This window comes from Chenopodium quinoa, unplaced genomic scaffold (assembly GCF_001683475.1).
Source record: "Chenopodium quinoa cultivar QQ74 unplaced genomic scaffold, ASM168347v1, whole genome shotgun sequence".
In the NCBI taxonomy this organism is placed as follows: domain Eukaryota; kingdom Viridiplantae; phylum Streptophyta; class Magnoliopsida; order Caryophyllales; family Amaranthaceae; genus Chenopodium; species Chenopodium quinoa.
In genome coordinates this window covers 798,254-810,289 of record NW_018742467.1, presented here as the reverse complement: position 1 = coordinate 810,289, position 12,036 = coordinate 798,254, and the positions used below count along the sequence as shown (strand labels likewise).

The following is a 12,036-nucleotide window of genomic DNA, read 5'->3' as shown; positions in this document are numbered from 1 at the left end:
ATGTTGATTAAAATACAATCAAGGTTATTATATAGTACAAAATGTGCATGGACAAGTGTTAAATTCTCAAAGTTTATATAATTATTTGAAAAGAATGGATGAAATACTAGTTTAAGAATACATGATAAAATCACACGTAAATCAGTATAATAAATATTATATTTCATTTACGCCCTTCATTTTTTAGTTGCAACCTATGCGGTTGATTTGAATTTGCTAAGAGATATAATTATAAGGGATGAGGTTTGTTGGGAAATTAGAAAATGATAACAAATAGATGGTGGGTGAAAAGTTTATGTAAACGTGACGAGGGATGTGGCATCTATAAAGTTAATAATATGGTAAATTAGACTATTTAGTGTAAACTTAAGCAAGAATATTGCAAAATATATGTACCATGTATGACAATATACAGCTCTGTAAAAGAGCTAAACAATACTCTGTATATACATGCTACGGTGCTACCTAGTATTTTCGCTATCTCAAGTAATAAGATCGTTTGGTTTACACATGATAAATGAAATGAAATGAACAAAGAAAGAGAACGAAATGAAAAAAAAAAAAAAAAAAAAAAAAAACTCTTACATCTACTATGTTGTTTATTTTTAAAAAATAAAGTGAAACAAGCTAGCCACCAGTCCCATCCACAACACCTAGTCCCATCCACAACACCTGTTTCCTTCTCTTAGCTTTCCCACCTTCTCCAGCCACCCCACAACTTTCGGCCCCTCGCTACATACGTGTAGCTCCTCCCTCCCTTTCTACCCCTCCCCAACCCTCGCAAAACCTTAAACAACCCTCCCCCTCCCTCGTAAAATTGGCAACCAATACAACCCTCCCTCATCCGCAAGGTGGAGGAAGAGTCGACTGGCAGTTTTACAAAGAAGGGGAGGAGTTTTTAAGGTTTTGTGAGGGAATGGGAAGTTTTGCAAAGGAGGAGCGACTAGGGTGGGGGGAGCTGTGATGAGGGGCGGTGGTAGTACGACAAGGGTGGTTAGGTGGTGGGGGTAAGGTGGGATAGTGGTCGCTGGTGTGGGTATGGTGGGCTGGTGGCGCACTGGTGGGTAAGGAAAGGGAATGGAAAAACCTAGGGGTAGGAAATCAAGTTGGAAGACTATGAGGGAGTGGGAAGGGTAAAGGGAATGGAAAAAATGCCAAACAAACAACATCAAGGGGAATAAGGGCAGTTGATCGCTTTTCCTTTAATGAATATCCCAACCAAATGACCCCTTATAGTTTTGCCAATAATAAGAAATTTTAGCCCCAAACTATAATTTAGATGACTATAATTTAATTGTTTTAAGAAAAAACTACTACAAAAACACAAAAACTTTGAGTATAAAAATAGCACTACCTCATTTAATTTGTTCGCTACAACTCCAGTTGAGGGAGCATCGTTATAAAATTTCTATCAATTATGGTAGAGAAAACAAGAGAATTCGATGGCATAACACAATTAGAGGTAAGTTGTCTTTAATTTTGCAATGTAGTTGATTTAATATCTCAATTCAATCTTAAAATTAGGGTTTATGGTAAAAAAAAAATTAGGATTATACGAAATTGGGAGATTTGGGGCGTGTATTACCCAACAATTTAGGGTTAATGTAAAACAATGATGACATTTAATCTTAGTTTTTTTTTTTTTTTTTTTTTTTTTTGCAGGTAAATTTTATAAAATAGGGAGATTCATGTAAAAAAAATAAATAAAATTTTGGTGGTCATATGCAAAGTTTTTGTGTTTTTGTGATATATATATATATATATATTAAATAAATAATAATCTATAATATTATGAAATCTGATGGGGATTAAAATAAATTTACCCTTAATTTAAAATAAATAGGTCTACATATAACATTACCCTTAATTTATTATATTGAAAAATAAACATAGTACACTTAAATTGTGCAAGATAAAATTTTTAAAAAATAAATCTAAAAAAATATAAGGGACAAGCTTTGAACTTAAGACTTCCAAAACAAAAGTTAATTCTAATACCAACTCCACCATTATGCATTAAACATAAGCCTATGCAACATATAATCAATTAACTTATACTAAAAGCAAACCTAAAATGACACTTGTCACGATCTCATTAATAATTTTCCCTCCTTTTTGCACTTTCCTTTTTTTTTATTTTTTATTTTTTTGCCAAATTTTAATGACTTCCATTTTATAAGCTACAATAATACTTATTTCTATTTTGACAACATATCTAATCCAATCATACTCAGATCAATTAATTTTTTTTAGCATATATTCTATATACTATTAATCTTTTAGTTACAAATATACTAACATAGATTGAAAATAAGGTATTGAAATATATCATTGTCCAAGATTATTATAATATTAAAGAGTATCAATTTTTTCCTCTCCAACATTAATCATTTGACAATAAAATTTATTTTAATTAAAAATAGAAAAATCATTTTGGTAGCGTAATTTGTATGAATCTTAAAATTATACATAACATTTTTACAAACAATTGAACAAAATTATTTTATTATATTATATACTCCCTCCGTTTTTTATAGGCTAGAGTTGGATTTGCACATTTGCCGAGACACAACTTTAATTATCAACATCTTTAATTAGAGATTATTAAAAATTATGATTTTTTAATATATAAAAGCAAAAAATATGACAAATGAAACAACATATTATATGATCATATTTATATTGTATATTGGTAAAATAAATTAAGTAAATGATGGCACATGAATTACTCTACACATTTTATGCAATGTGATTATTGAAATGAAATTAAAATAAAAACCGCTACTACTCACTATAAATATATTTTAAAAAAAGTTGATTACGGAATAGTACTAATTATCCTAAATTAATATAAAATCAACTAAATTTTCATTTAATGCCGGTCAAAGTGTGTCAACAAAAATATAAGGACAAATGTATATGAGTTCGTATACGGGTACTAACCTTTTTTTTTTTTTTTGAAGACATATACGGGTACTAACCTAAGCTTATATTTTCACTTTCTTATATAAAACCTAATAGCTTCTAAATTTCTATTACTAAATTATTTTTTTATAAAATACAAAATAATAACCTTTACGCATTTGGTAAAAATTAAAATTCAAGTTATTTTGTCACAAATATTTTTTTATTGGATAAATTATTGTTACATTAAAAACCATTCTTTATTCCCCTCAAAAAAAGAAAAAAAAAACAATAACAACAAAAAAGAAATTCTTTATTAATTTTTGTTGTAAAGTTTAATTATAATCGTGTATGGCACGAGAATTAACCTAGTACATACAAAAAAGGAGAGACTATGGGCCTATGATTGCCCCCCTTGGTTCCGCAACTAATGTATCAACTTTTTTTTTTTTTTTTTTTTTTTTTTGTGTTCCACTAGTTCATCCTTTATTTTATTTTTCAAACTCAAGATAATGTTTTCAAGGGTAATTTTTTTCATTATTATTTAAAAAAAAACCGAAGGCATGGCCCGACTTAAACTACTTCTTCCGTCCCTAAAAAACGACCTTTTGGGGAGTATTCACGGTTATTAAGAATTTTAAGTTGGAAGTACAAATGTATGGGAAAGCTAATAAAAGTACATTGAAAAGGGAAATTTACACATGATTTGCAAAAAAGTAGAGAGAAAGTAAAAAATGTACATATAAAAAGCAAAATTTACATGAGTAAGCTAATTGTGGACAGATATTTAAATGCAAATGTGATGAACATTTTGAGATTAAAATTTGACTAAAAGGATCGTTCTTTTAGGGACGGAGGGAGTAGTTATTTTCAAAAGTGATAATTTAAACATTAATTGTTTGGGAAAAAAAAATTATCCCGAGATAGTCCCAGTTAATCAATTTGATAAACAAAATTTGTTTATCAAATGACAAAATGGTAAATAAAACAACATATATATCTACTCATCATGACTTTTTGTAAATATACCAACAATAGTAGGACCCATATTTGATACTACCTCCGTCCCCAAAACTTCGACTTCGACCCTTTTGGGGTTGATTTGGCGGTTATTAAGAAACTTAAATAGTAAAAAAGAAATAAAACATATTGAAAAGATAAATTTACATGGGGTTTGTAAAAACTAGATAGATAAAGTTTTAAAAAAGCATGGAAAAATAAAATTTTATATGGAAAAACTAATTTTGTATAAATATTGTTGTAAATTGGTGGATATTTTAATGCAAATGGATCGATCATTATAGAACTAAAATTAGGCCAAAAAGGTCGAATTTTTGAAGACAGAGATAGTACAAAATTGTTGATTTATTTACATTTTTTCCATTTAATAAAATAAATTGGGGCTCCTATCTTAGCAATAGCCAAACATGAGATTTTTACTCACTTCGTTAATTCCCAAGTCCCAAGTTCCCAACAACATTTTCAATATCCCACATTGATTTCCCATACATTTCAATTCTCATATGAACTCCCTACTGGCTAAATTTAAGCCTTTAATCAATCACTCTCGATACTATGCCCTGTGTCGAAAAATCGAGTCTTGGGCCCGAATATGAAGCGGGTAGGTTCTATTCTGGGGTGTTTGAAGGTGGGCAATGGTTCGATAATAGAGGTTGGAGAGAGAAATTATGGATTTGAGTGGGAGAACATTGATATTATTGAAGAACAAATAAGATTAGTGATCAAGTTCTCAACAAGATGAGGTATGTTTTGTGTTTGCTTTTCTTGTTTTTATGTAATTTAGATTATTGAATTCATGTATTTGCTGTTGTTTCAATTGGGATCAAATTGAAAATTTTAACTTTTTTTCACTTTTAATGTTGCAAGTTTGATTAGAAGCTTTACTATATTGTTGGTAGGATGCTGTAATTGAATAAGAGTTTGATATATTCTCAATAGAGGAGAATCATTGAAATGTATATTAGGCTAAACTTTGGTGCAAACTCTATTATAGATTCGGGTGTACCTTAAGCTATATACTCTTTAATAAAGCACAATTAGATATGTCCTATTGCATATATGCATTGACCCCTCTTGCATCCATGATGTATGGGCACCGGATATCAAGGTCTTAATTTTTTTTAAAATAAAATCAAGACAGATTCACATACCACAATAGGACATTAAGCAACAAAAAAGAAAAGAAATTTAAAGAAAATAAGAAAATAATTATTATTGGTACACTACACCCCAAGTTTGGACTTTTATCAATGATACACCTGCCTAACTTTTAATTATTAGTGGTACACCTATATTTTCAACAAATTATCTACAATAAGTATTCCATTAATTAAACATTAGTATTATAGGTTAATGACTTACAATTTTGACCAATTTTAACTCCTCTGTTTTTTTTTCCTCCTTAATTTTCCTCCTCTTTTTAAAGTAACCCACCCATCCACCTCTGTCACTATATAAATGGAGAAGTAAAAGAAGATCAAAGCTGCATAAATCAGAGCAAATGAGGAGGCTTCGTTTATATAATGACAAAGGTGGGTAGGTTACTTAACATAAGAAGAGGGAAATTAAGGAGGGGAAAAAAGAAGGGAGTTAAAATTGGTCAAAATTGCAATCATAGTTAACGGAATTCTTATTATAGCTAATTAGTTGAAAGTACAGGTGTACCACTGATAGTTAAAACTTAAGTAGGTGTATTATTGATAGGAATGTACCCTATCTAGAATTATGCTCTTCACCTTCTTTATTATTTTTTTTTAATTATTATTATTATTATTTTATTTATTTATTTTTATTTATATTTTTCTTTTCTTTTCATTTCAAAGAGTGAGCAAGCCCTCCACTTCTTTCTTAAGCTATTTTGCGAATGGTACGTGACCGGATCATAAAGTGTAAATGAGCAATTGTCTACCTTGAGGCCTGGTGAAAGTTTATATTCCTATTGGAAGGGGAAGTAGTTTGGTCACAGTGAATTTATATCATACTTTGAGCTTTTTGTTCGATGTGGAACTCTTTAGTGGGATTCTGATGATTTGAATAACAAGATTAGCAATGAATGGTTTGAAATTGAAAGAAATGAATGACTTGAAGTTGAAAGAAATGAATGACTTGAAATTGAAAGAAATGAATGACTTGAAATTGAAAGAAATGAATGACTTAGATGCATCTTGAACATCCTCTCAAAAAAAAAAAGATGCATCTTGAACATAAATGGTTCCATCAAATTTATTCTAGATTGTTTGCATATCATGCTCCTTGGGGATCCCTTCTTTAGTATTCATTGTATATTATTGTTGTTGCATTGATGAATTCATCATCTGATTCAAGAGCAGTCATCGAATTAGGTGGTAGACATATCTTTAGTCCACACTTCCTCCCCCTTCGTATCTCTAGTCACTTGGCAAACAAATTTGTTTTCTTACCCACTTTGAACTGCTATAGCTTTCATGAGACCAAATTCATCTACATACATGTCATTGTGTGAGCTTTCCCAGGATTTCACTGTATGGATCGAACAATTTTCCTTGCTGATAAATAAAAGAAGATTGGAGCCATCCATTGATAAAATTGTGCACTATTTCGTCCAAAAATGAAAGTGATGCCAAATAAAAAAAAAAAAAAGAAAAAAATGAGTCCCATTTAGAAATGATGCACTTAAAAGAAAAAAAAGAGGAGTATCAATGACAATTTGTTTTCTTACCCACTTTGAACTGCTATAGCTTTCATGAGACCAAATTCATCTACATACATGTCATTGTGTGAGCTTTCCCATGATTTCACTGCATGGATCAAACAATTTTCCTTGCTGGTAAATAAAAGAAGATTGGAGCCATCCATTGATGAAATTGTGCACTATTTCGTCCAAAAATGAAAGTGATGCCAAATAAAAAAAAAAAAAAAAAAAAAAAGAATGAGTCCCATTTAGAAATGATGCACTTAAAAGAAAAAAGAGGAGTATCAATGACAATTTGTGTCATGTCGTTGGATGGACGATTTAAGGATCGACTTTACATATGCAAACCAAAGAAAGTACATTTATTTACCCTTTTTTTTCACACTATATCCACATACTTGTAATTTATACTGTCACATACTATCTTCGTTTTAATTTGATTGCCCTAAATTAACTTGCACTATTCACATAATTCACTTTGACTAATGCTAGTGAATTATTAATAAGAAAAAAGTAATGTAGTTATGTAGGCACTTGTTGAAGTCGTGTCAATATGTATTTTCGGAATATTAACTTTTTACTCCCTCAATTCATGACACTGTGAACATTGCACACATGCCAATGCATTAGTTTTTCTTTATTTTTATATAATTAAATATTAATGAAAATTATTTTAAAAAATTATATTATAAACTTTATATTAATACCTATCTAACAACATACATTAGGATAAAAAATATATATTTTTTATATTAGTTAAAAATTATGGTCAAACCTAATGCATGAATAGTGAAAAAAGTCTAACGTCTCATGTATTCTGGGATGTAGGAGTAAAATTTTTATTTATCGATAATTAATGATATTATTGATCAAACTTTTACATTGACATACATGCCGAGTCAAATTAGAGCACTTAAAAAATGGAAGAAATACCTTTTAGAACTATATTTTTCACGATATTTTTTTACCTCTATTTACATCTTCCACAAAGAAATTATTCTGTCTATTTTAAAATATATGCTTCAAATTGACTTTTTCACAATTCACATACACCATTTTTTCCAATGTTTGTACTTCATATTTAAAGATTTTACAGTCTGCTTAGAATATATTTTAAAATATATGCTCCAAATCATTCATGTTTTGTTTTTTCTCTTTGAATGATTACAAGCTAATAAGCTATAGTGGTGTAGAATGTTGTGATTGAGTCTATGCTTAGAATTATATTGAGAATAATTTAACAATTATTTATTTGGAAATGGGAGAATTTAGATTTTTCAGCCTGCTTAAGTAGATATGCTGTGTAGAAGAGTATAATTAGGGTAATGTTAGAAGCACTTGACCTATATGCTGCTAACCCGGGTCTATATTGGACACTTTTGAAGTGCTACACCTCGGTTTATAGTTTATAACGGACACTCTCAAAGTTAGTGTGGTGATTACTCTCAACCTATGTGCTACACCCAGGTTTATAATGGACACTCTTAAAGAAAAATGTGTAACGCTTATAAACAACTGACAAGCTTGATATGGTAAACGAGCTTCACGTGAAAATACTAGACAATATGGGCAGAGTATTATAGGATACATATATATATTTAGTACTTCTCATTTTTCCTGAGGTGTGGGATTGGAGGACAGAAGTAACAAGCAAAAGTGCCAGTATAATAAAAAAGCAAGCAGTACCTCGCTTTGGCTAGGCGCACACCTTGATATCTCACCATCTACCTAGGCTCTTGGTAACCTCTTACCTCACTGTAACTCAGGCCTTATAAACAATGGGCTCAAGTTTCCGTGGGGCGGGGGGGGGGGGGGGGGGGGGGGGGGGGGGTGGGGGCGGGGGTTAGAATTGTCTTCTTCTTCTCTCAATATTTGTCTTGTTACTTGATTAAAATGTTCTATAATATTCAAAGAAAAGAACCTTTGATCCTTGAAATTTGGTGTTTCAGCTTTCCAATTGAAAAGTACTCTGTACAATGTAAGTTCTCACTTTTTTTATGTTGCATGCAGGATTGCCAAATTCATTCCTTCTTAATGATGAACATAGATGCAAGGAACTTGATATGATTAATGAAATTCATAGTGTGAAGGTTGCAACAAGATGGTGTGCATTCAGTGTCGGCAGAACTTTTGCTACTGTTACAGAAAATCAATTTCAAGTTTGTACTTGAATCAGGGACATTTCAGGTTTGATGTGAAATATTTTTCATAGAAAATGATTTTCTCATTTTCCCCTTGTTTAATTTGTGAAGAGATGGAAACAATCTTCCCAGTGGTGGAAAATTACACTTTCAATGGTGGAAAACATTTTCCTCCCTCTTCCTTACCTTTATTTACTTTCCTGTCATTCACCCTCACCTTTCTACTCCTATATTCAATTTTCCTTGTAAGGACACAAACAAACGAAAGCAAATTTGTAGCTTTCCTTGAAAAATATTTTTCCGTGATATGTTTTCTTCGAAAAATCATTTATCATTAAAAATGTTTTCCATCAAAACAAACGGAGCCTAAATCATTCTAGTATGAAAATTTTCACTCAGCTGACTCTCTGCTAAGCGAAGAAAGGGAGGGTGTCAACTTTTTCCACATGAACTGCTTGGGGCAGTGGAAGAGCTGATTAGTACCTGCCAAGTCCTGGGCAGATTCAAGCTCAAATTTTGTTGCCATTCTGCAAATGCCCATCCTTTTACTGGCTGCAGTTGAATGCTAAGGTAAATTTTACATCCAAATATCAATTATGGTTCCTTTTTATTTTATTTAATTTATTTGTTTGGATAGTCTTTTTATGGAAGATATAAATATTATCTCTGTTTTACTTAAAAAAAATTTGTTGCATTAATGTTGCTAAATACGACACACATCAGGAACTGCAATGAATTTTTGGCTAAACATCGTAAATGTGTATCACGAGTGTGGAACAATAAGAGTCGAGCATTTTTTTTGGTGTATGTCTTTTGCTATCACACATAAATGGCCCATTTTCGTGTGTGACAGGATAGAATTAATAATCACATCTTTGCTTACCTACACCACTACAGCTATCTTTGCAGAAAGATGGTGTAACGTGGCTATGAGCTTTATGGACACAAAGCTGTAAGCAACGTTCAGAAGCATAGGTTAGGTGAGAGTTTCTTATCCCATTGGCAAGGAAAGCAGTCTGATCTAGGTTAATCTTTTCATACATTGAGCTTTCTATTCGATGTAGAATTCTTTAGTGGGAATATGATGATTTTAACTTAGAAATGATTTATATGTTAATTTCTGTGCTTTAACAGACTAAATGAGTTAACTACATATCTGGACAAGGCAATTATTAATTTGTAGCTAAAGATTATCGTGGGATATATTTTTTATTGAACAATTTTATTCATATTCAAGGCCTACAGAGTGCCGATTATACCAATGGTCTTAAAGTTATTTCTTCTTCCATACAAAAGCAAGAAAAGAAAATAATGGCTTGAAATTGAAACAAATGAATGAAAAACTAAACAGAAAGTTTTCTGGTTCCATCAATTTTACTCTAGATTGTTTCCTTGGGATGCCTTATTTAGTGATACATTGTACTGTACTGTTGCAGCAGCCATAAATTCTTCGTCTGATTCAGGAGTGCTCATCGAATGAGGTGGTAGACATATCTCTAGATCCACACTTCCTCCCCCTTCATATCCTGGGTAAGCAGTCAATTTGCCAACATATTTGTTTGCATACCCACTTCGAACTGCTACAGCTTTTCCAAGACCAAATTTATTTCCATACATGTCAAATCTTGGTGAGCTTCCCATCATCACGCTGTAAGGATCAAACATTTTACTTGGCTGGTAAACAAAAGGAGACTGGAGCCATCCATCGATGAATTTGTGCACTGTTTTGTCACTGTGGTTTACTACTGACTGGTGCAACAATGACGCTGCCCACCCTAAGTTGTGTCCAAGTAGTTCACCAGCTGTAGTAGTAGTTGTCATTTCAGTAACGCAGTTACCAATGTATTCTGGAGGCAGAGGAGGATCTAACCTATGCCTGTTATTGGTAGCCAATCTGCAATTTGTGATCTGATCTTCAGATAGGCAGTTTGCTCGAACAATTGATCTCCAGACAAATGCTGAGAGGCTCTGGAAGGACGAAATGTTGTTGGTATTGCTTTCTTTGTTGGCCTTGGCTTTTAGTCTTGCTATAGACTCTGGGGAGAAGTGGAAGATTCTCTCTCTGTGATCTACTTCATACCTGCTTACAAATTCCATAGGGTGAGTAAAGGGGAGGGGGATAGTCGGGCCATACCCATCAGGAAACCAGCGTATATGGTTGGGCAGACGTGAAACAAGAAGTTGCTTGCCATTAGCTTTATGTATCTCGGACCATAACTTCCAGAAATGCCAATATGAGGTTCCATCTACGACTACATGATTCATGGAACAGCCGATAAATACCCCCATCTTTGAGCTCAGTGACCTGAACTGATAACAGAGGACTTTTATGACCATCATGCTTAATAGCACGGTCATGGTCAAATAATGACTGAACGACCAAAGGAACATCAGTTGGTGACAAAATTTCAAATATGCTCGTGTCTAATGTGGCATAAATGAACCTAGCCCCAGGACCCTTGTTGCAATCAACAAAGATCAAGCATTCATGCCGATTTTTGCTGATACGTGTAGCGAGCTGCCCTGCCAGTGGGTAAAAATGAACGAGGGCGAGTGAAAAAGACTCTCTCAGACTTTGAAGGAGTCTGTTGGTCGAGAATTCTTGATCATTAATCTGTGTAGGTTTGTTGAAAAGGAGGCCCGTTTGGATATAATGGAAATTGAACATCATCAAGTCCATTGGAGTCAAGTAGTAAGGTTGCTTAGCTTCTTGCACCTCATACTTTGGCTTGATGAAGCATTCCGAGATGTGTTTAACAGTTGCTGAACTCATTTCTGTTTGTAGAATAACTAAGATTATAAGAAAGTAAGTAGGTTATATTGTGCTCTTGAATGAACAATGCAGCATTAGGCCTATATATATACAGAATACGTAGTACTAGTGAAAATTTGACGTGCATATTTGTGTTGCAATATGGCCTCTAATTTGATAATATTGTTGACTTACAATTACTACGTGAAAGCCAAGATATATAACAAACAACTAAAGTTAGTGAGAGAAAGTTAAAGTTCTCTGTTTTCTTTTGTAAGTTTTTATTTTCGTATAGTTCCCCTCCAATGGAGGGGAATCCTCCTTCAATACCATCAAAACAGGCCTCTGGCCCTGCCCTGCCCTGAGTTTTAGAGAGGTTGTAGCTTCTTCTTTGGAATGGTTTGAGCAAGCTCGGAAAATTGTGATTTCGTCAAAAGAATGGGATGATGCAGAGGATATTGCTCCTGATGGCAATTTATCCGTGCAATTCAGCAAGGCAACTTTGTCTAAATTAAGGCAACCATTGTCAATGACTCTTATGGGTAAGG

General features: G+C 32.6%; 1 pseudogene; it reads right to left on the bottom strand.

The window, feature by feature from the left end:
- Window positions 1–9,730: 9,730 nt before the first annotated feature.
- Window positions 9,731–11,589, bottom strand: LOC110719043 (annotated as a pseudogene).
- Window positions 11,590–12,036: the final 447 nt, after the last annotated feature.